This window comes from Cyprinodon variegatus, unplaced genomic scaffold, assembly GCF_000732505.1.
Source record: "Cyprinodon variegatus isolate N-32 unplaced genomic scaffold, C_variegatus-1.0 Scaffold84, whole genome shotgun sequence".
Lineage (NCBI taxonomy): Eukaryota > Metazoa > Chordata > Actinopteri > Cyprinodontiformes > Cyprinodontidae > Cyprinodon > Cyprinodon variegatus.
Genome location: NW_015150537.1, coordinates 1,250,364 through 1,275,559, shown reverse-complemented (window position 1 = coordinate 1,275,559; position 25,196 = coordinate 1,250,364). Strand labels below are relative to the sequence as shown.

Below are 25,196 nucleotides of genomic sequence, written 5' to 3'. Positions count from 1 at the left end.
AAGCTCGTACATGCTCCCGCACTCATTTGATAGGAGTTACAGGGTGCAGGGTTGTGTACATGTGCATTTTTTTTTTTTTTAAGTGTAGTGGGCGGGTCTTTTCGAAAATTCACATAAATCCTCCATAATGCCTTCAAACAGATTGGAATATTGATGGTAATACCCAAACACATGAACAGAGGAATTTTTGCTTTTAATCACTTTTCAAATTTTACTCGACAGAAAAAGTAATCATTCCCAGTACTCCCAGTTCAGATCTTATTCTTGATTCAATCACCTGCTATTGATCCAATTTTCAGAGTCTGAGTGACCAAAAAGAAGATTTTTTTTTTTTTAAACTTCTGATTGCCTCATTAATCTGGTTATTACTATTATACTTCCCTGCTTCCATTCAAGGTTTATTTACCAGGGTTCAGACTCTGATCCTTTAGTGTTTTCTGCATCTTTCAGGCAGCAGAGAGAAAGAGCGTAAACTGTCCAGGTCAGAATCTTTTCTACATTTTTGTTGTTTCTTTTACCAAAGATAAATGCTTCAGTAGTTTTTTATTTACTTCAGTAATGAAATGACCCATACAATAAAATAACTAAAATACAAAGAATGAACTTAAAAGCTTATGCTATTTGGCTTTACTGATTCGTACTAATTAATGTATGGTGATGGAAAACTGGATATTTTTTTAATTTTAATATTTAGATTAATAATGTCACAGATTATATCTGCCCTCCTACAGCTTCAGTTCAGAAGAATTAGGAGAATTTACTGGAACCTGTTTAGCGTTGCGCTATCTGAAAACCTGCATAGTTCCACATCTACAGATATCCCATAATTCCTCTCAGGTAGATGCACCAGTATTAGGAGGTTCCTTAATTACTACTGTTTTAGACAACAGAAAGAGCTTGATAAGCATCTGGTATCTGATCGGCACAAAAAAAAAGAACAAACAAAAATATCTGATAAAGTTTTGAGGATGTTTCTCCTCATCGTTGATATTAAAAGATTAAAAGTGATTAATGACCTACTCATAAATAATATTAATGAATTTTTTTAATTCAATAATCCTGGAGTTTTAAACATGGCTGCCTTCACCTCTTTCCTTCAGTCCAGTTCCCATTTAGTTTTGGGGTTCTTTCTAAAACTAAATGGGGAAAAAATTCTTTATTTGCACAATATAACATGTCACTATAGTCCAGTGTCATATTATTTTCAGATTTAATTTTTTTTTTACTTGAGGACCCCAAGAAACATTATCAACCAGTTAATTATCTTATTTAAAAAAAAATAAACCAATGTTCAAAGAAGATTGTTGCAACTTAATAAAAGCAAAAGGATATAAGTCCAGAAACTTGTAAAAATAAACATTTTCAAAGAACATGTGTAATGAAGAAAACCCTCAACAGAGAAAGAAGCTTAAAAAGGAGAAATGCAGTAGGAGCGTTAGAGCAACCATGCTTTAAACATCAATGACCGTTAAATAGTCATGAAATCCTGAGCAGTTTAAGGCACCAACAGCTTTGTTTTACATCTCCAGATTTAATTCTCCGTTACTTTTACATGAGGAAAATCTTCCTATAAGAAGAGCTTGCCTCACTTAGCTGCACTTTTAGAAGCAGTTAACATCGGCTTGTTAAGCTCCTGAATAGGAAGCAGGATTTATATTCAGCTCTACTCTCATTCTGGGTGGATTTGAGTTTTTTTTTATTCGACCACTGAACCATGCAGGTAAGAATCCCTGCAGCAAACATTAGACAAGAGCAACCAGATTTCCTGTAACCTTAGGTCTGATGCAACAAACTGCCAGGAAGTTTTCTGCCAGAGACTAAGCTCTGCACATGACACAATGTTAAAGAGGAGTTTGGATTCATCTGTGTTTGGATGCAAAAGAAGATTGGTTTTATTATCTAAGGAAGAACATCAAAAAATGTTCTGATGAAGCTGTAAAAAGAAATAGTTTTTAGAAAAAGAAAGAAATAGCCAGAAAAAAATAGAAGCAAATTTATCTTTGCTCTTTTCATTTAGCTCTGAATCTGATGAGTTCAGTGGTTTCCTTCACCTCTGAGATTTTCCCTCCCTCTCTGTGTTTCCTTTTAACCATCAGCAGGGTGTGGCAGCCATCGCTCCCATCCTGCAGACCCATCTGTTCCTACTCATCTACCAGGTCTCAGCAGCATAACCTTTCCTGCCCTATTTTTATTTTTTTAATGAAATAACCATGTAATGTTGGTCCTGAACACTCACAATCAAAAATACACATTAAGAATATCTGCAAATCACATAATGCAAATCTGACTTTAAATGTGTCACCAGTAAAGTCAGGGATGTGACAATGTATTCAAGCAAGAAACAATCGAGCAGAATTTATCTATGGGAAATATTAAAGCTACTGTATCTCTCCATACCACCTGACAGATGAGGACATCCTGATCCCACAACAGGAAACCGATGCAGTTGGTTCAGCCCATCCAGAACTTTGACTTTCTTTATCAGCCCAACAAAAACCCTGACCCCATGAAAATAAAAAGTATACCCAGACTGTGCTATTGCCACCAGCATGTGGGTTTCTCTGGAGTAAAAACAGAAACCGTATGAGAAATCTAACAAGGGACCAAAAACCGTCAATATATAATACTCAATACAGCAGGTCCTCTACTATTAGCTGCTGTGCACAACCAGACAACATTGCAATGCATTTCTTATTTGACTTTAATAAAATATGGGATAACTTAAAGCTGAGAAAAGAGCTTTTTTACAAATTACACTTCATGACATTGGGATTTTTTTTTAGATGCTTGTTAAACTAATAAGGTAACGCCACATCTTGACCACGTCTCTGTGCCTATAAAAGCTTATTATTTTTGTGTTCTGCTGTTTCTGCTGCAACAGTCTTGACATTTAATATATCTTGTCACGGTTTGAGTGGAGGTTTTTGAGGACCCCAGTGCAGAGATCAGGAGACAGAGGTGAGTCTTGCAAATTTAATAGGCAGAAATCCAAAAATCCAAAATATTTAGAACCAAAAATATGATTAAATCAGGGAAAACTCACGTGGGAAGTCAGAGATGAGGGAACAACAAAACAACAAACCAGCACTGAATGACTGCAGAGACAGGCTAATCAGCAGAGTGGGAGCAGGTGTGAGCAGGACCAACTAGAAGGAAGTCAAGGGGAAAGGAAAACAAGCAGAAGGGGGCAAAAGAGGGTAACTAAAGAAGTCAGCACTGGTAGAAATAAACTACAAAGGCACAGAACACAAAGAAACTTAAAAATAAACCCAAGCAAAGGGCAGAACCCTGACATATCTGCATTACTGTAGCAGCGTGGCTTTTTTGTTTGATCATTTGCATATCAGATAACTTCTCTGAGTTTTTTATATTTTTTATAAAAATGGTAAAAACCTGTCTTTATATTAGTATGGGAGATTTCTTATTACAACATATTCCTCCTCACTCTTCTTCCTCATAACTTTTAACTCATTCGGCTTTTTTAAAATATAAAAGATAACGATATCTATATCTATTCCCTGTTCATTAGATCGCACAGTGCTGAAATTACTTCTCTGCCTCGAGAAAACAAAGACATGACAAGTACAAAACAAAAACAGCAAATAAATATAGGTTTTTAAAATTGGCCCAGTTTTATTTATTGGATCGATACCAATATAATAATAAATTAGAAACATTGGCAGACACTGATATTAATACAGCTATGTCTTGCATCCCTTATAAAATTAATGGATAAAAACAAAACTAAAAGGGACAATAACATGAAGATAACGAAGGATCACGGCTGCTGCAGTATCAGTAGATAAAACACAGATCGGTTGCTCTGGATCAGGGATACTCCTGTCGTCTAGAGCTGCTGTCCTGCACCCCTGCACCCTAATGGTTGTCAGATTGACAACCATTTTGGCAAGTGCCTAATGGGAACCATTCCTGTATGATAGTACTGGGATTTTTCTATAGGAATGCGCTCGGACATTGTAGCTTGCTCTATACCATGGGTACACCTCCCTTACTTTATGCTTCTTCTAACATTACAGCTCAGGGACAGTGCTGTCCCCAAGAGGCCAGCTGTAGAAATAAAATAGGACCCAAAACTTATACTGTGTTTTGTCTCACAAATGAATCCATGTTTGAGAACTAATTATCGCCTCAGAAAGGGAAACATCATGTTGGGATGTAAACGAAGAGATGTTTCCTCTGCTCTCAGAGAAGTTCAGGATAATCAATATTCCAACTGTTAGATAACCGCTAGCTTCCCTAACTCCTGCCTCTGAGCTGTGAAACAACTCAGCTTGGCAAATGTTTGCATGAGATCCAGCAAACACGCGTGTTAGAACACCAACACATGTTCAGAGCAAGACAAATCCCAGACATCCACATTACCACACAGTGAAAAACAGAAAAAACATTGCTTCTAAGGAATATCAGAGGTTTTTATTTACTCCTAATTCTTTATGGCTTACTGGGATGAAGAGCTTAAATAACTGGTCTTCACATGAGAATTACATGACAGGACATTAACTGGGATTAGCATGCCCAAAGTGAGACAGACAGAAGGAGAGGCAGCTGTGGGGCGTTGAGAGCAGACAAGCTAATGCTCCTGCATCTGTTCACCATGCGCTGTCAGAGTTTTAGCCCCAATCAACAACCTTGTTGCCTTTAAATACCCAAAGACACCATGTCACAGCCTGGATATCTGCAGGACAGAGATGGAGAACTCACGAGAGCAGCCTCACTGCTGAATCATCCACCTGTAGCCTCCCCAACATTACAGGGCGTGGAAACACTGCAGCACAGCGTCACCTGGTGGACCAATCCACATAATGCAACTGCAGCCTTCTCTCCCAAGCAGCCCTCAATGCTCTACTATTATATCAACAAATGTATATGAATGCAGGCTGGGACAGCCCCAGTTTGTGTTGATTAAGCATAAAACATCAGGGGTGCAGAGCAGAACAGTTGGGATGGGACCTTAATGTAAGCCCATCCTTTCAGAATAATTACAAAAAGGAACTAATTATTTGGTTTTATTGTGACATTGAGAATGTTTTTACTTTCTAAACATTCTGAACATTCCAGATCCTTTGGACCTTCACACTTTGTTTCAAGTCTTTACATAGAGTTTAATGGTCTATGTTTGGATTGATGATGACCGAACAATTCAGTTTATTTTGAATCATTTAGGAGGAAAACAGGACGAGAAAGGATCTGAGAGAACCCAAACCAAATGTATACAAGCTAAACACCATGTGTGTCACAAAAGACATTCAGGAGGATATCACCCTGAATGCATCATACCCACAATTAAACATGCTGGAGGCAGCATCATGCTGTGGGCCCCATCTAGGCAGCAGCTTTACCTTCATTGTTGATAAGCGCAAACCTGCTTCTTACTAATTCATTAATTAATACGCAAATTCTGATACGTTCATTTATCCTGGCAAGGCAGATGGAAAATGTTTAGCACTTAGGTTCAGTTCTACACATTAACAACCGGGGCTGCCATTGAATCTATTTTGGGAAAGGAGGGATATTTAGCTGAAGATTTTAAGCTGATTGGACAAAGCGACACCTGGTAGGTGCCAAATAAAGTTAGGTTCAGAGGTCATGAGAAACCACAGCAGCTGTGATAGCAGCAACTAGAACATCCAATTGTCCCGACATGTTGATATTTGTTCTACTGTGGGTTCAGCACTTCTTACCTTCATCACTTTGATATGTTCCACCTCCAGCTATAATATTGTAACATGATTGGCTGACCTGTGTTGGGTGTGTTTTGAACTTAGATTTAGACCAACGTTATTGTAATTCTGTATACACCGAGTGTATGCAAAACAAAATTACATTGCTTAGAGCTTCCAACAGTGAAATAAACATCTTACAACAATGAAATGAATATCACAATTTAAAATTTCAATTTAAAGTGCAGCAGTAAACATCATGTAAACAGTATGGGAAAAAAAGGCTAACCAGTAAAAAAAAATAATGGTGCAAAAGGGCTGTATGGCATTGAGTTATGTCTTAGTTAAAAGGATTATGAGAGCTTCGGCAATGTGTTGGTGCAAAATAATATTGCGAGAACACTTTAAGCCTGAGCGACACGAAAGGCTTTTACTGGGGAAAAAAAAAACAGAATTCTTTTTTTCCCCAATCAATTACAAATGTTAATGTCTTAGAAAGGCCTAGTCAAAGTTCAGGCTTAAATCCAACATTCAATCTGTGGCTAGACCTGCAAACTGATGTAGCGATCCCAATTTTAGATTTTTGTGGGTGAAAAAGGAAAGATTCCTTTTGAAAGCCGCTAAATACAGACTCATGTTCACAGATTGTTCTGCCACACACCCGCTAAGAGAGCTGCAGCAATTAATCTTGGTGACATTTATTAGCATAAATGGTTGCCGGTGGCCAAAGTTAACTTTTACTCAGGGAGAGAAACAGGAAGTAGAGAAATGTTATTTTCTAACAAAACAAATTACTAACAAGAGGGAAGAGACAGAGGTTAAAGAGGTGGAGAAACTTATCCAGATGTTCTTACTGCTTTGCAAAGGTTTAGAAAGCACACACTCCAACACACACAAACTGGTGCTGAACATGCTGAGGTGGAGCATATATATCTGACCCACCATCTAGTTTCCTGCTCATAAATTTGGTGCATGAACAAAGTTATTATTCTGTCTTTTATGTAGATATGAAGAACCATTGACCTGTTTCAGTTTAATTTCCTGGGAACAAACTCTTAACTGAATACAAAATGTCATAATTTTGAGGTTGTTTCAATAAAATTGACACGCTAAGAGAAACTTTCACCAATAACCAAACCTTATCTATAATTTATATTAGGAACCTTGCACCTTCAAAAGTGTTTTTTTCTTTATTAAAACACATCAAACTTTTTTTTTCAAACACAAACCAGATCTTCATACCAAATGCAAGCAACCAGCAGACAGCAGGTACCAGGTTTCTTGTGGCTTTGTGAATCGTGTTCTAATGACTAAATCTCACAAACTTATGGGTGGAGAACTGTTATAATAAAATACATGAATCCCATAAAGCATTTTTAAGCTAAAAATGAGTGTATAATAAAAAAATCAGTGGTCACAAATGAGGCATTGGTACAATGACATCAATGAAGAGAGAGTCTGTATACATACAACACTACAACATTAATATATTACTTAAAAGAAAGTTCTGGTAACTCATCAAGAGATGATTCTGCCAATCAAAAAGTCTATTTGAAGTAAATCTAGCTGTTTAGAGTGTCATCTACTGTAGATCTGACTGTCTCTCCTTCTCTGCCGGGGGGGATCAATGAGCAGACAAAGATAACTTTACCAGGTTTTATGATTGGTAGTTAAATGGCTCATTATTCTCTTGCAAAACCAAGATTTTTCTGCAACAGAGCAGAACCTATAATTCCATCAATGATAGCAAAAAGTCCAGGTTCTAAGACAGCAAAGGAGCCCAGACCATCACTCTGCCATCACCATATTTGACTGTAGGTGTGATAGTTTTGGTTTCTGAGGCTGTGTTAGTTTTACTCCAGATCTAGCCAGCATCTTGCAAGAAGGTCCACTTTTGTCTCTTTGGTCAACAAGAATTTTTCCCCAAAAACTTTAAAGATAATCAAGATGTAAATGAGAGACAGTCCTGTGGATTCTTTGGTGCCCCTAAAGGTTGTGGTTTTTGATCTTTCCTATGTGGAAATCTCATGACCTGTAATGCCTCTACTGCCACTTAACTGAGGACGTAGAGCCTATTGAATGTTGTTTGGCCTCTTCTAGGGAGGTTTTCAAAAGTTCCATATGTTCTACAGCTTCTGACTTTGGTTCTCTGAAGTTCCAGGGTCTTAGAAAGTCTAAGAGTCTTTCCAGAGCAAAGGGTGACTTGTGATTGGCAGTGAATTGCTTTAGATAGGTGATGACATGCTGCTTTCAAACTCTTTTCTCTTTTAGGTCTAGTACTAATCAGACCTGGGTGTGGCTGGTGACACTCGACCAAAATTAATGCAGTTAATCAAAGATAAGTTGAGTTTTAACCAGGGCTTATCCCTTTTCCTCCACTCTACATCCCTGAACATAAAAAAGAAACACAGAGGAAAAAAATGCTTTCATCATCCAGATAGCCTCCTGTTCCTCTGGGTTGATCCATCATTGCCGTCTTGTTTGTCTTTCTGCGTGTCTCAGTTCGTTCCGTTCCATATTGCTTTCACAGCTCGTGCCTCATGACTCTGAGAAGGACTTTTATTGATCAGATGAGACTTCAGACAATACTGCAGCAGAAATGGATCCTGATTGGAGGGAAACACCAGGAAGTAATCATATCAAAGCCTGTGTCACGCTTGGCTGATTCCACTCTCTGCCAGGTCCAATCATTTAATTTCTATTGTTCCCATTAGGATCCTTTATATGGTCGGTGGAGGAATGACAATACAAGCTGTGGTGTTGACTCTAAATCCTCAGGATTTATGTTGACTTCCATGTGGCGACCTTTTAACAACAGATGTGCTGTAATGTCCTAGTAAATTGGAATGGAAGGTGGAGCTGACCCGATGCAGACCCTTTTAAAACGATCCACATTCTTTTAACTTATTTTCATCTTCCACATTAAGCAACAAACTAAAATGTGTTTTGCTGAAAAACAAAAACAAGCTGCAAGACTGCGGTGGGAGCAAAATGATTCATGGAATTCAAACAGCTGCTAAAAGACAAACTCCCCAGAATGTGGCAGCATGTCTTTCTGGTTTGTCTGCACCACCTTTAAACATCCACAGCATGAAGTTTCTTAGTTGCTAAGAAGCTCAACTTCAGCCAGATGGATAGAGAACATCTGTTCACAGATGTTCACAGATTCTCCTGCTGAAAGGTCAATCTCTGGTCTTCTGCAGCCTCTAACAGATTTCCTCTCAGGGCTGTCCTGAAGTTTACTTTTCAAAAAACAAGCTTTTCTGTGCCATAGCATGATGCTGCCACCACCACCACATGTCTACAGAATGTGTGGATAGTTTTTCACTACTGTTAGGCAACAAAGTCCAATGCTGTTCTCTTTAGTTGGATGAATTGTGGAAAAACTTAATAGGTGTTAGAGAAACCACATGTAGGCACTTTAATGGGTATGAAAATATAACCACCAGTAAGTCCACTGAGCTTGAGAAATTAATGTGATATTTGTGGATTCACAAACTCACCAAAAGCCAATAGATGCATTAACCTTGATAAAGAAATGGTTCCAGCCAATAAAACGCAGAACCCTGTATGACGTCAACCAGAAGCAGGAGGCTGAAGCAAAACAAACATGACTGCATAGGTGGGCATCCTTGTAGACTCCGCTATTCAGTCTGTTTTAGCCAGAATACTCTCTTTTTTTTTTTTTTTTTTTAAACGAGCAAAAGGGTATAATGTGTCTTTGTAGATGTTTGCGTGTTCCTCCCAAAGCGATTTGATTTATTAGTTATCATGGAGGACGGTGTCACCCAATCAGCTCAAAGAATTGTACTGAATTTCTCTCCATTCTGCGAACACTTTCCACAGGAACCTTTCCAGATAGATATTGCGTAGAATTCAAACTGAAATACACGTATCAATCTGGATTATATCAGCCCAATTAGACTAATCAAACTGGACTGGATTCACTGCAGGAGCATCACCCTGTGGACAGAGTTGCTGCTGATGAAAGCTTTAGATCAGGAAGCTCCAAAGACGGTGAATGAATGGGACGTCTATGCTCAGATGAAGGTCTCTGTGTTTCATCTGACAGGAACAGGAAGTGGACAGGAAGCTTTTGACAGGTGGAGGTAAGCTTTAGGGCTGACAGGCGGTTTAGTGAACAACCCACAGGGGACTGGCGGGGTTAGTTAGTGTGTCTGTGCACGCGTGCAAGACTCGAGGGGATAATCCTGAGTCGGACCTCTTACTGCGCGGCTCGTGGAGGGACAGGGCAATGGGCCAAGTCACACAGCCTGAAGAGTCCGACCGGTATTCCAGATTTTTTCCCTTCTCCCTTCTGGACTGTCACACACATGATTAACTATGTATGTGTGTGTGGGTGTGTGTGTGTGTGTGTGTCCGTCCCTCTGTATAGGACTATCAATCTGCATCAAGTGAATGTGGAAAAGCTCAGACCTGACGGATTTATCTTCCACTGGAGCATGAAGTCGTCAGTTCTACAAAATACGCTTCAGTGCAAAGAACCAGCCTGTGAAATCAATTAGGTACACGTTTGGAACCAAAATGGCTTTAACACCTTTTCTTCAGGTAATCTGCAGCCCTGTCAGTCTGTCCTTCATGAAACTGCAAAGTACTAAAATTTCAGCCTGCATGCAGAGCCTGCTGTAATTAGCCAGACAGCCCAACAGCTGAGATACTGTGGAAAGGATAAATGCATTTTTAAAGTTGCTGGGGGTTTGTTTGTCTCTTTAAATCAATAACAGGAAGGCTTTAATGAAATTTAAATAAACATTGATATTTTACTCACACTGATTCCATAGAATATTGTTCCAGCAAGATTTAATCAGCTTCGATTGATCTGATATAACGAGTGGAATAAATCTCTTCAGACTCACTCCTGATAGATTTTGAGTCTCAATTATTCATGTTCATAAATATAATGTAGGTTTAAATCAGCAAATCATATATCAGTTAAATTTATTTCCAGCCACAACATTCAAAAAAGTTTTAATTTCATTTCATGCGAGAAAACTGATTAAAATATATTTTTTCTACTAAATTATTAGAAGGTTTGGTTTCATGTGAACATTTTTACATCTTCTTAAATCAGCTTTTAATCATTAATTACGTTAAATAAATGTAAAAAAAAAAATCACATTTAACAGAGAAAATATTCCCACCAAAGTCTGGAAGGAGTTTTTATGGTAGAGCAAACAGCTGCTTTTATTTTTATCAATTAAAATTCCCGAAAATGTAAAATGGTCCCATTTAACAAGCACTAATATCTGCCTTTCAGAGCTGATTTATGATGTGAGATCATTTCGTTTTCACACCAGTTGGCAGGAGTCGCCTCATTTCTGCAAGTGAAGGAAATCTCATTGATGTTTACGGTAAGAAAATCAACGCTGAACATTTCCAAAATGGCAAACATACAATCAGACACAGTAAAATGTTATTAGACTAATTCTCATTGCCTTCATCTCTAAATTTTGTCATAAAATCCCAGTAGTGTCAGTTATAGGCATGGGTTTCCATGGTAAACCTAAAAAACAAGGCTTAATCATTTTCATATATTGTTAAACCAGTAGCTATATCGCTTCCTTTTCTATAAATATGTTCTTTACTTTTCCATGTGGACTGCTCTTTTCTCCTTTTCTCTGCTCTGCTGACTGGAGAGATTATTAGCTGCATGGATTGATAGAAACCATTCATTGGCTCCCGATGAATCAGAACAGAACTGCAGAGAGATTTTTATGCTGAAGATCTTCCAGCTGAAATGGAGCAGGAATGCACTTAGTAACAGTGAAAAAGTTTACTAATCTGATATCTGCTAATTAACAACAGTTCAAATCAGGACCTCGTTCAGGCGCCTGTTATTACATCCTTTCCTCTTAAAGCTGGCAGCAGATGAATACGTCCCAATCGGTCCGATCAGCGCTCCAAACATCCAAACAACCTTTATTACTGGGAATTCACGAGCCTATGAGGAAATTCAGAGTAATTGTCCGCTCTCTGTTACTAACTCTGATGGTCTTTATCTCTCCATGCCAGGAGCAAAAGGCTTATCGCTTCCTTCATTTTTCTTTATTTTTGTTTCCTCCTTTGAGTTCAAAGCTTCACCACTCTGCACCGCCGAGCCTAGCCTATCCGATCCGATCCCACATAACCCAACACCAGCCATCCATAAAACCTGCTCACTGCAGCCCAAACACAGCGCCTGACTCATTGGGTCTTTTAAAGGCACATTTTTCCCATTCCGCCGTTGGCTCCTTTACTCTTTTTTCCACTGTTATTAAAACGCTTTTAGAAAGTAAAATAAATGCATCTTTGAATAAAATGTGTTATTAGGGTGTTGAAAGGTGTGTCTCTTTCTTCTATGTTGTTTCTGTAACTGAAGTTCATCTCTCTGTCAGTGATTAATGCATCCTTATGACTAACTGGAGCTAATGTGAAAATCCATTATAGATACAGTGCTGTTGAACGATGATGGATGGACATCATCACCTTTGGGAGATCTGTAGAAAATGTAAATAATTTCTGTTCGACCACGGCTCATTAGAGACAGACAGCGCTGGTTCATCATAGCCAAGCAGAAACACTCGTTTTAAGGCCACGCTGTCATCTCAGCAGCAGTGATACCAACGACTTCATTATCCTCAACTCAACATAAGCGTCACTATTATCGTTAGTATCGTACATTTATTATTGCCATGAGAAGAAAAATCATTGAATTCAAAACCGTATTAGTTCACATCCTGGTGAATTGGGGGATTTGATGAGTCAAAACAGCTTAAATAAGGGGATAAGAGTGAGGAAAATAAAGAAAAAGGTTTTTAGTTTTAGTTTACATATTAGAATCTAAAAGTGTGGTTTTCATTATCATTTACAGTAGCCCCTATGAGACAGAACTCTGTACAGGCTTTTCTGGCTTTGTGTCTTTTAGCTTGTCTCCACCAGCTTTGAACATGAACTGAAATGTTCTGGTCAAACAGCTCAAGCTCTCTCAGATTGGATGAGGAGCGTTTATAAACAGTAGTTTTACAAACCCCCCTTACATTTAGGCCTGATCTTTAATGTTGCTATCCTAATCTGTGAATCTGCTCTGATCTAAACCATCCATTGCGTCTCTGGATGGATGTTTAAGGTGGTTTTCCTACTGGTGAAGGTTCTGGTTCTGCAGCCTCTAACAGGTTTCCTTTAATGATTGTTCTGCATTTAGCTTCATCTATCTTCCAACTAACTTTAATGAAGAATTTCTGCACTGATGTTTTCTTTGCACTATTTTTTACCAACTGTGGCTCCACCCTTTTTCACATTGACAGCAGTTACTCCACTGTAAAAGTTCTCTTTAGCAGAACAGCAATGCTGAGGTCATCACTACAGTTGATGACTGTGTATGACTCGATCTGTTGTGCACGGCGCTTTATGATTTATTGGCAAATAAGTAGACATATTTATTTCTGCCTATGTAAACACTTTTGTGAGACACAACTGTGAGATGGAGGGAGGAAGCGGAGAAAACAAGACATGGAGTCTGCATCTGAATGAAGGGGAAGCTGATGAGTCAAAATGATAAAAATAATAAGAACTGGAGAATTTCGCCTCTGAAATTTAACCCATCCCCTCGGGGAGCAGTGGGCTGCCATTGTGCAGCACCTGGAGAGCAGTGTGGGGTTAAGGTTCTTGCTCAGGGACCATGAGTCCAAGGGAGAGTGGGTTGAACTCAAAAATAACTGGCATAATCACTACAAAGCAAATTTGGCAGCAGTGGAATTCGAGCCCACGCCATTAAGATGAAATGGAGCCTAAATCCAGCACCATAGACCACTCAGCCACTTTACCTTATACATATAAATCTTAACAATGAAGCATCAATCGAATCAGACTGAAGATAAATAGAAATCTCCAAATATCAAACAGAGCAGAATAAAATCATCCCCTATTTTTCCACCAATATGAATTGAAAGGATATATAGTCATGAAATATCACAAGAACAACAAGAAAAAACAGAAAGTTAGAATAGACAGTATAAAGCAAAGGACAACTAAACATAATGAACATTCTTTCTTCCATATGAACACTGCATGTTTCAGATGTTTATGAGTTAAAGCTGTTAAATAATATCTCCACCTCCCAATTATGCAAATTTTTTGAGGTGCATAAGTGTGAACTTTAAGAACAGCTTCAACTGTTTAGTTGATGAAAATAAATATGCAGCTTTTTTTTTTTTTAGCCCAAGCTTACTTGAGGTAAGCAGCTCATCATCCAATCAGAGTCAGCCAAATGTTTAGAGAGTACAGACTGCTGATAAAAGACGTTCAAATGCTTATTTCCACTGCATATGGCCTTAATGATTTAAGTGATAGACCAAGACAGTCTAACAGAAAACGCCGTTCCTTTTTTTATGACCAAAATATATCTTTCCAGGAAAAACAGATGGTATGTTACATTTTACGACTGTAATTTGCTGAAGTGATTTCTGACTTCTACAGCAGAACTATTATAATTACAACCATCAATTACTAAAACACTTCCTTAAATCTAGTTTACGTATAAATCAAATGCAAAGACTGTCTCAAATTCAAGTGGAGAAACATTTGTCCAAGAACCAAAAAAGTCTTCTGACTTTAATCTCTCCTCACAGGTAACTAAAATCCCAAATTGAGCAAAACAGAAAGAAAATGTCCTAATTTGGGAAGAAGTAAGTGGAAAATCTGAGATTTATCTGGAGATTCACGACATCAAGCAGCCCATGGTTTCTAATTAAGACCAAGGCAGGCGATATCTGAGGAGGTGATCCAGCACTGAGTAAAGCAACAGCATCATAAAACACTGAGCAATCAGCAGTGATCTGCTGTTTATTGCATTCTCATCACGATCACTTCTTGATGCCAAACCAGGCTATATCTGTGAACGGTTTTTAGGCCGTTTGGATTTATTTTTCAAGTTTCAGAAAAGCTACAGGATTAATAATCCATTTGTTTGCCATCACAGAGAGAGCCATGCAAAAGAGCACGTCTTACAATGCTTTAGCAGGCTGGAGATGTAAAAAAAAAAAATAAACAAATAAAAATGAACGAGCACACTTTCTACAAGGAATGTTTTTTATAGTTTGATCTTTCCCATCTGATCTCAGTTCAGGGCTGGAAAAAAGACGGCCATGTTAGCCTACAATCTGCTGTTTGTATGAGCGATCCCTGTCTATATACCAGGCGTGTAAATGCATTACACACATGTGCATGCTCCCTTCGTTGTCTTCGGTGGAGGGTAGGGGTGCATGTTGTTCCAGCAGCCTGTAGGTCTCAGCCCCATAAATCACATCCATCATTGGTAAGTGTCGGTGTAGGCATGCACACGAGTATCTCTTAAATCTGGAGCCAACACCTGTTACCAATCACCATCAATGAGCAGAGATGAGTTCACGTTTTCTACACACACACATCTATACACAGGTCCGACCGAAGGAGAAAAAAGCGGTGGTGACTGATATTCTGGTGGACGTTAGTCTGACAGTCTGAAGGAAAAGGTGGAGTAACAGCAGGAGGAGATGAAGGAGCATCATCAGGAAGAAGTCAGAGATCAGACAGAAGCAGAGGTAGATAGACAGGTGAGCCATGGAACCGGACGGTGCTGGGTTTACATGATTATGCTGAGAAACTATTAACCTCCACTGTCAAATGAGGGTGTTAAACAGGCTGAAAACAAGGAAAATCATCAACCAGTTGATCTGGATCTGCAAAGTTATACGGCGTCGATTAAAGCTGCACAATAAACTAATCATCATATAAATATCAGTGTTTGCAGAATAAATGATGCATGCATTATTTCCATGGCAGAAAGACTGAGGCTGAAGCAGAGAAGTGGACAACATGCAAAGAGTCCAAACTACAGCTTAACCACAATCTATGTTGTAATTATAACTCTTCCAGATATCCAGATATCTTTTTTTAAACGTAGCTTCTGTTCCGCCCACCTCTCCCAACCACACCCGATTCTCATTCTTTATTTAAAAAGAGAAGATGGGTACTAATGAATGTTAATATATCAATATGCAAGATTATAGCTAGGGCTAATTTCCACCTTTAGACATCATCTGACTGCAGCTCTTTAGCCACCTTTTGTTCCCTGGGTAACCGGCATCCTCCCCCATCTCTCATCTCTTTCCCACCTGATTCAACATGTGTGAGTCATTGTTAGCCTTTATTTTCTTTGCTAAAAAGCCAAGAAAGTTAAATCTTAATGGTTGATGGCTGTGACTGTAATGGGAAGCAGAGATGTTAAGACATGAGGACAGGATGGGAGGTAAACAAAGGGAAGTTTGCCAAGATCTGATTAGATTTAAGGATCTCCAAGATGTTTGGTTTCTTCATGAATGTGTCCTTGTTAGGATTGAAAAGGAATTTTAAACCAGGCATGTCTTAATGCATATTTTAATGTAGCAAACCTTCAGATCGATGCATGGACGGTGGTGGTATTTTTTTAATGATGGAGCCTCGAGTAGTTGGCTGGCTGAAAGAATGTGAGTTTTTTCAAATCTTCAAACAAAGAAAAATATGATACTATTTCTGGTAGTGAAATGCCTATAGTCCAAGAGTCCTTGTGTAATGTCTGTCGCTATAAAGCTGTTTTGAAACAAAGTGTTAAGGAGCGGACTGCAAGTTAGCTCCTCCTGCAAATAGCCTGACTAATTAACCAGCTGAATTCAGCTATACCTCCAAAAGGGGCTGGCTAAAAATACTGATTCCTCAATTAATTGCAAGTAAGGGTTTCACCTTAACATACATTGTTGTGCACCACAATGCAAACACATTCACAATCATATTTTTGAACTGTGGGAGCAAGCTGGAGAACCAAGCGTTGCAGCTGATCCAAGATGCAGAAGGAACACATAACAGGATTCAATCTGAGCAGCACCTGGTTGCTGCAAATCAACCAGGGCACCTGCTGCTCTGCTGTGAAGCTGTCATAATCATAGTTCCTCTGTTTAAAGGTTATAAAGACATTTTGGCAAGCAGCTGTATCATGTCTAGATTGAAAAAAAATGTTTACATAAAATGTAAAGATGTGAGGTTTTAATTGAAGAATCTTATTTGGAGACAAGAAAAAGTCAGACACTGTGCAGAGAGACATACTTTACTTCACCTGATGAGAAAGATCAGAAAAAAAAGGAGAGAAATCCATTCCGACGCGGTTCATGATGAAGGCATGAATGCCTGACTGGTCATGCATCTTCCTCACAATATAGATTGATGAGGAAGAAACCCAGCAGCTAGGAGGATGGATGAAGATGCAGAGCAACATGGAGGAGTGATGTTCTTAACAGGCGCTTCTTTTATCGTACGGTTGATAAATGTTGGGAAGAATGAATGGAGGGTTAAGGGATGGAGTCCTGTAGCTCATTCCCTCAGGTATCAGATGAATGGATGATGGGTTTACGAATTGATAGATGGATGAATGATGCTGGGTTAAAATGCCGTTCCATCTGCTGTGTGCTACATAAAATAAGAAGCTCATGGTCAGCCTTAAATAACAAGAGCTTTTACCTCCCAGGAACTGATTTTTTGATAATTCTTTGCACTCCTTGCACCAAACCACCTAACTTCTCATGTTTCTTCCTGTAGCTCTTGTTCCAATGGCATCTTCTATATTAACTCCTTTTATTGTGTTTCAGACTTTTAGTCTTCTTCTCCTCCTTTTCATCTCTACATCCGCATCCCAGCTTTTCTTTCTGCTCTGCATTAGTTCTGCAGGTCTTGAAGGATGATCACTACCAGACCTGACCTCTGAGGAGATGCAGGAAGAAAATGTTAGGCCATAAAGGTCTGAAGAACGAGAGACGATGAAAGATGGAAGCTGTTGGAGGCAAAACATTGAACTTGTTTAGTCAATTTGAATGAGTTAAAAATAGTTTAAGATGAATTAAGACATCAAAGAGCCGCAATAGAGATTGATTTGTGTAACAAATCTTAACCTAAGCTTTGCGTGAGCTGTTAGAGGTGCAACATGAAGTAAAAGGAGCTTCCAAGAAATTTTCTGTAATTCTTGATTTGCCTGAAATACAATTTGGATAAATTAAACCAAAGACATTCCAGTTTCTCTGCTGCAGTATCTGAAACTAAACATTAGCTGCTTGCCAAGCCTGGGAAAGGATTCTTTTCTCTTGGAAAAGTTTACATCTGATATGTACAAAGTTTATTTACTTGGAGTAATTTGGTCATTTTGAGCACATCAATGTAATCCAATTAGTTTTCCAGATAGCAGGAATGCTGCTTTGTGCTTTGGGAGATTCTGGGAAAGTTTGGAAACGTTTCAAGCTCATTTTCTTCATACGTGTTCCTGATGTATTAATGATGGTGCGTGTCATTTCTAAGCAGTGTGACTGTAACACCACAGGAATGCCTAATCTAACCAGGGTTGCTTTTGAACCGCCCCCACAAAGAATTCACGCGTTGCGCAGCGCACTCCGTAAGTCACTCAGACATAGCGTGAAGCAGCTTAATTTGGACCGTATTGGTTTTTAACTGCCTACACAAAACAGATGGGTGTTGGGTTACATACAGCTCAATCAGGCAGAAAAAGACTGAAGAGAGGAGGTTTAGGAAGATGGAGAGACAGATGGACAGAGCAGTGATCTGGTGGATCTGGAGAGGGAAGATGAGCCTCCAGAATTGACCCCTACCATCTCTCAGAAGTGTTCATACCTCTGTTAACATGCCAGGTGTCAGTAAGACAGATATTGATTATCAACAAACTTTCACTACATATTATGTGATGTTTATGCCATGCATTTCAACTAAAAACTGCAGTTTCCTGGAAAGAAAAAGACTGAAAACCCCTGAGGAGGTACATCTGATACTAACACTTTAAAGAAACACCTTCAAGTCCAGGTCCAGATTTCTCAGCTCAGAGTCCCTCAGCACAACTCATCTAGACTTGGTAAAATCATTATCTAAATCTGTCAGAGGATTTGTCAGGACGTCTCTTGCCCAAAGTCTTCATCAGGGTTTTTGAGAGTTCTGGTCTATGACTCGATCTTTACCTCTTCAGGTGTATGTGTGCTGGACTTACTAATAAACCACAAATAAATTACTCTTTATATTTATCTTTTCTGACATGTGAAGAAACCTGACTGATGTTAACAACCAACATCTGATTTCATCCACATCAACAAAAACAGATGTTCATCTTTGTCCACGTTGTTCATCTTCTGAAGCTCAGTGTGGTTGTAGTGCCAAACTGTGGACCCTCAGTGGCTAAAGTTTATGTCTGCTTCCATCACATCAGAACCCGTATTGTAAAGGGTTCTTCCACAGACTTTTAGTCTGGAATGTATGTTTTCTAGCCCCTAACTCCAGCATATGAAGAATATAGAACACTAATGTAGCACAAAGAGGACAATTTGTCTTTGGGAGAGTTGTCTGCAGCTTTCTCGGTGTGGCTGCTGGGGTCTTGGCAAACTCCCAGATCAGGTTACATCTCATCTTTTCATAACTATGAAAACAATTCTAGTTTTAATTTTGTACCTATTTTCTCCAGCGATTATGTCACCATCTCCTGACTCATAGAAATTATATAACTGGCCTTAAGCACTGAGCGTCACCTAAAGGAGCTCACAAGGGTATGATTTTCAAATTCTGAAATGGCAGCACAAATTATGATCCATCCATCCATCTTCTAACACGCTTAATCCCAAGTGGGGTCGCGAAGGGTGCTGGTGCCTATCTCCAGCTGCCTACGGGCGAGAGGCGGGATACACCCTGGACAGGTCGCCAGTCCATTGGAGGGCAACACGGAGACAAACAACCATTCACACACTCACATCTAAGGAGAATTTAGAGAAGCTAATTAACCTAACAGTCATGTTTTTGGGCTGTGGGAGGAAGCTGGAGTACCCGGAGAGAACCCACACATGCTTAGGGAGAACATGCAAACTCCATGCAAAAAGACCCAGGGCTGGGAATCAAACCCAGAACCTACTTGCTGCAAGGCAGCAGTGCTACCCACTGAGCCACGGAGCGCATTATGAATTATGATCCTATATCATGAATGATGAATAAATGAGAATGAGATACAAATTTCTATACATTAATTACATTAAATGTTTTATTTTTATTTTTTTTTTTTGGTTTGTCTTTTAAAGCTCTTAAACTAATCAGCTGATATTCAGGAGTATGTAGTTATTTTTTAATCCCCGGCAATGATAGTCATTTAGTAGCTGCTGGTTGATACGGTCTGCATTTCTGGAAGCCACTGTGTGCAGCTCCAGAGATGATTGTTGGTACAGCAGCATGAAGCTGAACTCAAGCGTAAACATGACTGTAAATGATGCAACAACAGAAACATAAACAGCCTTTAAAGATGCTTTATGGGAAAGACAATGTAATGAGAAACATGATGAGTTTGTTTACGAAAAACACACCTTCAATGGATCGGAACATGAAGATGGAAATGTTTCTTTAACTTCCTGCTTTTTTTCTAGATAAGAAATAAAAACACTATAACTTGCATAACACTGCAGCAGTTTAATGTTATTCTGTATTTAATATAAATCTCAATATTGAAAATGGATGTATTTTCTGCACAGTGTAGCTTCCAGTTTTCAACACATTTTTTACTTTAATTGGCTGCAGGTTTGCGGTTTTTAACTGTGATTGATCCGAGCGTGAGTTGGGAGGTCACGGAGTTCACTGGTCAGCGTTGTTGGATGAGATTGGTCCTGATGTCCACCATCCATAAAGGCAACAAATGAGATCTGGACGTGACTCTGAGGACTACATCTGGAGCACAGCTGTCCACACACAGCATGTGTCATCAGTGTTTCTTTTCCCCGTCACACATCTCCGCTGCAGACAAACTGCACTAATGAAGGAATGATGTAGGTATAACACGTAAAAAGATAACTTTATACTTAGGCAGCAAGTCCTAATCAATTTAATTCTCTAGACGGAGTCCTAATCTGTACTGCTTTGTTCAGAGGATGTATGAATCGGGAAAAAAGGAAAGAGATATTTACTTTCAGAACGTAAGTGCAAATTTATTGCAGTCATCAATATTTATATTAAAATATTACTGTAGAAAGAGAAGCCAGCAGACCTAATCAGTTTTAGTAAAGCATATATATGGCCATCCTAAGATTCTCTTTAAGGATTCTGCATACTATAAACCTTTTTTCAATTCATATGTTTTACAGGAACTTGTTAGTGCATGAAATAGAGCTTAGAACTCATCTTGGGGCGTTTGGCACCCAGTCTGAAACAGGAGGAATTGATTTTTAATGATTAACTCCCACAATAAATGTGGTTATAATTACTAGACAACTCAAAGTTGGTTCTATTTGATCAGAGGGAATTATTACAGATTCATTAATATACACATTTGAATCTATATCAAAACCTGATATTAACATTGCAATTATGGCTGAAGACCATGTTACAAATGTACCATCATATACTGATACAGGTCTTATGGTAGATGTATCATGTATGCCAATAATCTGGGTTTGATTTTATAACTTTTTTAACAATAAATCATCTAATTCAAATTAAATGTATAGTTATCAGTTTAATGTGGGCTTTATAAGTTGTCTAGGCTACAATGGATGAAAAATTCTGAAGACGAAAAAACATCCTTACAAGAGCAGACATGCATAGAATCTCGATTTCAGACAATCCAATTACCTCTTATTTATTTATTTTTTAATCTTTTATGATCTCACATAATCATATCAGCCTCCTGTAAGAGTAAGTAACGAGATATTGTTATAGTAAAAGAACATTCTCCTTTTCTCCCTGATATAGAGATTATTTCCCCAAGTGTTGCAGTGAGGATCACCAGAAATAAGCTGATATTTATTCACCTCTTTTCTGAAAAGTAGGCAAAATTGGAAGGGGAAACTCATTAGAGGTGGATAAGACATGATAAAAACAAAATTTAATCTAGTTTCAGCAATATGAACTTTAACACTGCTTCATTGTAGCTGCTTGTAAGTTAACCTTGTGTGAAAAATGTATTGAGATCTGTGTCATTGCAGAGTGGATCTGCTGATAGATACATTCCTACCACTATTAGGTCTTTGTGTTACTTTTCTTTCATTTTATAACCAACATTAGCGACTATAACCAAATTATGCTTAACCATAACCCAACTGAGGCTTTAATCAAACACTACCTCTAAAGCTAAACTCTTACCCTAACAATAAGGATGCAGGGTATTACGATCCGGTAAGACCCAGTGGTCCTCAGAGGTTTGGTAAATATACCAAAAAAGGTCCAAACACACACACACATACACACACTGCAGAAATGAAATCTGTACAGTATGGATAAGAATCCATTAGAATTAACTTTATATTCACTGCACATGTCACCAAGGATATTGCAGTAATGATAATTATATAGTATATTAGCCAGCTCTAATTAGTGTCACTTTCTGGTCCCAACAGCATATCAGTTGGAAGAGGTTATGATCAGTAGGCAGCAGTAATATGTGCAGCCAGGCACCATTTCCTTCCTGTTTCAATCCGAGCTGTTATTTGGTCAATAAAGGACAAAAACGATCCGTAAAGTGATGGAAGTGGAGTTCAGCTAAATTGCAACTCATTTAAGATCAAAGCTAATTCTGTCTTTTATTTGTTCCTTGGTGGTGAAATCAAATTAAAGTCTGAAAAACAGGTGGAGGAGGGGCGTATGCAGTCCCTCCATCAATAACACGCACAGATACACACTCATCTCAGTCCAGACGGCGCTGCTGGGCCATCAGCTCAGGCTGTCAGTCGTAAAGTCACACATCCACGTTTGCGTTTGATGTCTGCTGTTTAGCGGGGTCAGAGGGGGACTTTAACAGGCTCTTGCCGGTAAACAACCAACATGTGGAGCTGATGGAGGTCCGCCTTCGTAAACGCGGCACACCTTCTGAATCAGATCCGGGTGGACTTATAAAAGCAGCTTTGATAAGGCTGCGGAGGGAAGCGAGACACGTTTTTGTTTGTGTCAGCGCAGGAGGGGAACACAGAATATTTAACAAGCACTTACACATACTGTTTTGACAAGTTGACAATAAAATTGTTCTTGTCAGAGAGAAAAAAAAAAAATCAAACGGGCTCTTCGCCTGTTTTTTTTTTCCAGAATGTGCACAAAAACATGCAGCTTTAATCATTCCAGGAACATGTGTGAAAATGTACAGAACCCTACTGCAAAAAAAAAGAAGTACTTTTTATGATTGTTGACAGATTTGGCCCAAAGAACCGAAGCTGAAGCCATTCTGTAGCTTCATTCCATCCAACTGCTCCTTTGTTCTCAGGAAAGGAAATCCTAGCTCACAAATTTATGGCAAAAACCTGATGAAAATGGCATGATATACGTCAGTCTCCAATTTATTTATATTCAAAGTCATTAATTCCTCGGATTGTAAAAGGTTTAATTTAGTTCTACTTGATTAATCGCAGGAAGACAGTTTGACTATAGGTGAGGGTCTGCAGGTTGGGAAAGGGTTGTATGACCTTCACTTATGCTCTCAGGAGAAATCAGTTAGAACATATGTTTACATTTCTCCAAAAATCAAACAGAAAAAAATAACATACATAATGTAGAAATTAGCTGATATTCAAAAAGCTCAACTATCAGGATGGACTGATTAGTTTACACAAGTGGAACATCTGTTCATTTTTTATTATCTTATTCATAAGAAAAACTGAGATGCTCATGAGCAGAAAAGACTGGAGGATTATTCTCAAAGATTTCTTAACTATCTGGTTTATAACATGGTTTCTCTGCTCTAACAGATAAAGTGCATCTGAAAAATAGCAAATTTAAATCTTTTGAAATAATTATAAATGAAAAAGAAATCTAATTATAATCCATGGAGTGAATGCACCATGCATTAAACCTACACTCTATGGAGAAACACTGTTACTGAGCAATGGAGGAGCAAAGATACCTAGTTTCAGTGCAGAAAAGTGTTGCAACAGATTTTCTGCTACTTTCTGTTTGTTGTTTATTTAGGCTGGGTTACTATGCAGATTTACATTTGTCAGGAACAAGCACTCACGCACAGGTGGACTACATCGTGTTTATGAGGATCATTTATGATCATTTTCTGAAGTTAAGAACATTACTTGAATTTGACATGCTGTGTTCTTTAAAGTAAGAGAAATAAGAGAAATTTAGAATAAGGAAATGTTGTTGCAAGAGGCCCGTGTTTCACTGATACGGGGTGTGATTGGTTCTCACCGTTACACAGCTTAGTTCAGCCTCCTGTTGGTCCTTAAAATCAGACTCCAAATGTGAGTTCTTCCCTGATTCCAGATATCCAAGTGTTGGTTCAGGTTTATACTGGTATGGTACTACATCCATTACTCTCACCTAGTCTTCAGGTGTTTCTTCCTGCTCTGGAAAGGATTTTCTACCATTACTGCTAATAAGTCATTGGAAAGTGATGGGGGTTTCTCTGTACTTTGTTGTTCTAATGGAGCTAGTACCAACATCAAGGCATCCTGACCCCAAAATAAAGGTACTTTAGGAAAAAACCCTAAAACATATTTAGGTGTTTGGTCAGAGAAATTGAGCCCTGGATGGATTTGAGGACATTTTTCACTAAATAATAAATCCTGTGAATCATCTAAAAGCCTGTGAATTGCAGCTTTAATATTCTAGGTTCAAAATGATCTTTTAATCTGCTTTCTGAATCTATTCTGAATCCGTTACAGAACCAAAAAAAGCAGAAACCCACACAAAATCAAACCTGAAAAGAATTTGGTATTACCACTAAAATCAACATGTGTACCATTCTAGGACTGTAAGGGGGAAGCTGGAGATCTTGCAGAAGACACATAGATTCACAATGAGAGCATGCAACAGGTCCACACAGAGGAGGAACTGAACAACTAATCAGGTTTTTCTATTAAGTTAAATATCTGGGTTTATCATAAGAGCATGTAGATTATAGTAGATGAAACATCGATTCAGTATAATTGGTTAAGCAGGAGAGGTCGCTGCTTTCTGATAGATTTTATTAACTGTTCTGATAACTAGGAAGTGACTGTCAGAGGAAGGCAGAAAAGGAACATCAGCCCTCTTCTCTATCACTCACAGATCAAAGGAAATCCACCTGGGAGTCATCCTAAACTCAACATGGTGGGATGTGAGTCACCAACACTCAAACACACACACCAGCAGCAGCACAAACACACAGGACGTGTCTGAGCAGCCAACAGATGGAAGCTGGCTTTGATTGCTCTGCTGACCTCTGACCTTTGGCTAAAAGGCTACCAAAGGGTTCAGCAATACAAACACACACAGCCCATGTATCACACATGCATGTATGCACAAGTTCTGTGTTTTACACACACACTCTCCCTCTGGTCTTTAACATAGAGGGTTAGCTCCTGACTACTGTGTGTGTGTGTGTGAGTCTTCAGCCCTGCAGCCACAGTTGGCTGTAGTCTGCAGGAATCCTGATCAAAGAGGGAGGATGTCCGAGGTGTTTGGACTGTCAAAACCTGCGGGCGAACCAACCGACCAATCACATTTCTGATG

At 38.8% G+C, this 25,196-nt stretch overlaps 1 protein-coding gene across 1 annotated transcript in view; it reads right to left on the bottom strand.

The window, feature by feature from the left end:
- Positions 1-25,196, bottom strand: part of LOC107083797 (slit homolog 3 protein-like) — a 256,322-nt gene that overhangs the window by 154,616 nt on the left and 76,510 nt on the right. The window lies entirely within an intron of this gene.